General features: G+C 47.2%; 1 protein-coding gene across 5 annotated transcripts in view; it reads right to left on the bottom strand.

The window, feature by feature from the left end:
* slc2a12 (solute carrier family 2 member 12) overlaps window positions 1–3,974 on the bottom strand; it is a 90,878-nt gene that overhangs the window by 50,307 nt on the left and 36,597 nt on the right. The window lies entirely within an intron of this gene.

Below are 3,974 nucleotides of genomic sequence, written 5' to 3'. Positions count from 1 at the left end.
GATGTGGAATGTGGGTCGGCGGTGTGAGCTGGGGGGAGGTTACAGTAGGGTGGAGGTTATCAGCTGGGGCTGTGGGTCAGCGGGGTGTGAGCTGGGGGCAGGTTCCAGTAGGGAGAGGATGTCAGCTGGGAGATGGGGGCTGTGGGTCAGGGGCATGTGAGATTAGATTAGATTACTTACAGTGTGGAAACAGGCCCTTCGGCCCAACAAGTCCACACCGACTCGCCAAAGTGCAACCCACCCAGACCCATTCCCCTACATTTACACCTTCACCTAACACTACGGGCAATTTAGCATGGCCAATTCACCTAACCTGCACATTTTTGGATTGTGGGAGGAAACCCATGCAGACACGGGGAGAATGTGCAAACTCCACAGAGAGTTGCCTGAGATGGGAATTGAACCTGAGTCTCTGGCACTGTGAGGCACTGTGCCAACATGCCGCCCATAACCAGTCTGGTTACCATTCCAGATCGTGACTACAATTGCAATATGCACTACCGGGTGCACGTTGTAAATTTGCTGATTCGAACTTAAAAGTAAACATCAAAATTTAAACGGACTGACTGGATGTGCAGGGCTAGAGCTAGGTGTGGATGCCTCCCACCCTCTCGAACTCTGTTTATTATTCATTGCACGGGGACACCTCACCGCCTCACATCTGATGTATGCTCTGAAATTACTCCTGGCTCGTTCCCATCTTTTTGTCTTACTGCAGGAGAAACTGGCTTAGAACTGTGCCAAGTTTGCCAAGACTGGTTGGAGGTGGGATTGGAAGGGATGCATTCTGGATCAGTGGTGCTGGAAGAGCACAGCAATTCAGGCAGCATCCGAGGACAGGCAAAATCGACGTTTCGGGCAAAAGCCCTTCATCAGGAATAAAAAGGAAGGGATGCAGTCAGTATGACAATTCTCACCAATGTTTCCCCTCCCTTTTGAGGAAATGGGAGGGAATGCAGCCAATATGGTGATCCTCACCCACATTGTGCCCAAAGCTGAGATTCTGTGGTCTGGTGCACATGGTTTTTGCCAAAGCTTGCAGAAGCACCTGCAATGTCCATCTCTGAAATGTAATTGGCAGAAAGTGAGCAGCAGCAGTAATGGGGTCAGTGAAGCTAAGGCACTTTATTTTGGTTTCTAATAAAAGGTTTTAATCTATTGGTTGCTAAGTGGGAAACAAGGGAATGGAGATTGAGAATTCTCACACTACAGGTCCTTGAAGGCAGCAGGACATGTGGTTAAGACATACCTGCTTTTATTAGTCAATGATACCAGAATTGAATATAACAGCAAGTTATGATAGGGCTTTATGATAATATTAGTTAGGTCACAGGTGGAATACTATGTACTGTTCTGGTCACTATGTAGTGAATATAATTGCATTCAAGAGGCTGCAGAGAGATTCACCAACATGCCACCTGGGTTGGAGCAATACATCTATGAGGAGAGACTAGATAGACTGGGGCTGTGAGACTGTTTTGCTCAGAGCAGAGAAGGGTGAGCAGGGATCAGATTTAGCTGTTCAAAGTTCTGAGAGGCATACACAGGGTAGATAGGAAGAAACATTTCCCCTTAATAGCGAGATCAATAACTAGAGGGCATGGTTTTAAAGAAGGAAACAGGGAGTTTAAGAGAATTTGAGGAAAGATTGTTTGATCTGAATGCATTCTCTATATCTGAAACTCACTACCTGATCCCTCAAGACATTTAAGAAGTATTTAGATGAATGCTTGAAATGCCATAGATTCCAAGGCTGTAAGCCAAGTTCTGGTAAATGGCAACATAATAGATGGATCTTTGAGCTGATGTAATTAATTCTACCAGGTGACAGCCAATTAAACAGACATCCTTGAAATAGAATCCAGAGAAACAGACAGAGTAGAAACCTAAAGAGGAGTGGAATTTTCAAGAATTGCGCTCATAATCCCCTCCACTTTGATTTTGTACTAAACGTTTAGTTCACTGCCGCTTGTGTACATAATTTGGAAGCTGCCTACTACAGTTTGAAATAAAATAATTGATCGGAGATTGTATTGCAACAATACAGGTTTTATGGCTTGATGGAATTTGATCTCGTATTATTGGAGTGACTTGGACTGTGACCTGACTGAGTGTGCTGTTTGTGATATACAACTGAGAGAGACGCTCTTTCCCTACTGTTTCTTCAACGGCCTCTTGTAATCCCTTTGCCAGGTTTTAGTTAACAGTAAAACTGAAGACAGCCTTAACCAAAGTTTCATGCTGGCTTGCATCTAGTTTTTCACTTATTTTACCGACAGTCTCTGAAATAAGCACAGGATTAAAATGACAAGAGAGGAGGAGCTGAAGTTTGTGCCTGTGAAATGAACAGAGGCGTTCCCCAAGTGATCATCAATCTGCAGTTTACCTCCCCTTATAAGAGAGTCACAGCATAAACAGTGAGTATTAGATGAAGTTGAAAGAGGCACAGTAAATTGCTGGTCCATTTGCTTCATCCAATCAAAACCATCTGAAAAGGGGAGGTGAAAAGGCATCAATCCTTGCACAAAAAGGTGCCACTGGAAAGGGTGGGGATGTTGTGGGTGACTGAGAAGTGGATCAGGCTCGCAGAGGAAGCAGTACCTTTGAAATATTCAAGGATGGGGATTGGTGCATAGTTGTAGCAATCTACGTAATTATATTGCAATTGTCACTACCACCAACTCTCTCCAAGTCTCTGTGACATCTCGTGCACACGGTCTAAATTTTCTCATGACACACTCTCTTCAGACCTACAGGAATGGAAAGCATCTTGTTAGAGAAGCCTTGACCCTGGTTCTGATCTGTGGATCACGTCTCTGTTGAGGGAGCGTTTATCTCTTGGATATCCAGTGCAAGGATGCTGTTATTGTAGTCATTGTTGTTGATCCATAACCTTATCTGGAGGATTCCTAATCTCCTAGTTTTACTGCCTGCAATACAGCTACTCTGCTGAAATAACTAAACTCCCCATCAAGGGAATCGAGTTTGAGAGGTGGAGAATGTCAAGTTCTTTGGAGTGATGATGACTGACAATCTGTCATTGCCTTCCCAAGTAGATGTGGTTGCCAAGAAGGCAACAATGACTCTTCTCTCTCCGGTGTCTTAGGAAATTTGACATGTCCATAAGGAGCTGAAAATGTGTTGCTGGAAAAGCGTAGCAGGTCAGGCAGCATCCAGGGAACAGGAGAATAGACGTTTCGGGCATAAGCCCTTCTTCAGGAATGAGGAAAGTTTGTCCAGCAGGCTAAGATAAAAGGTAGGGAGGAGGGACTTGGGGGAGGGGCGTCGGAAATGTGATAGGTGGAAAGAGGTCAAGGTGAGGGTGATAGGTCAGACTGGGGTGCAGGCGGAGAGGTCAGGAAGAAGATTGCAGGTTAGGAAGGCGGTGCTGAATTCGACCTTTCTATTTCTATCTCAGACGACCGAATCAACACGGACATCTACTACAAACCGACCGACTCCCACAGCTACCTGGACTACACCTCCTCCCACCCTGCCCCCTGTAAAAACGCCATCCCATATTCCCAATTCCTTCACCTTCGCCGCATCTGCTCCCAGGAGGACCACTTCAAAATACGCACAACACAGACGGCCTCCTTCTCCAAGGACCGCAATTTCCCCCCCGACGTGGTCGACGATGCCCTCCACCGCATCTCCTCCACTTCCCGCTCCTCCGCCCTTGAACCCCGCCCCTCCAACCGCCACCAGGACAGAACCCCACTGGCCCTCACCTACCACCCCACCAACCTCCATGTACAACGTATCATCCGCCGTCATTTCCGCCACCGCCAAACGGATCCCACCACCAAGGATATATTTCCCTCCCCTCCCCTATCAGCTTTCCGTAGAGACCACTCCCTCCGCGACTCCCTTGTCAGACCCACACCCCCCACCGACCCAACCACCACTCCCGGCACCTTCCCTTGCAACCGCAGGAGGTACAACACTTGCGCCCACACCTCCCCCCTCACCTC

Source organism: Chiloscyllium plagiosum, chromosome 3 (genome assembly GCF_004010195.1).
Source record: "Chiloscyllium plagiosum isolate BGI_BamShark_2017 chromosome 3, ASM401019v2, whole genome shotgun sequence".
Classification (NCBI taxonomy): domain Eukaryota; kingdom Metazoa; phylum Chordata; class Chondrichthyes; order Orectolobiformes; family Hemiscylliidae; genus Chiloscyllium; species Chiloscyllium plagiosum.
The sequence above is the reverse complement of the archived record's forward strand: the minus strand, read 5'-3'. Positions and strand labels throughout refer to the sequence as shown.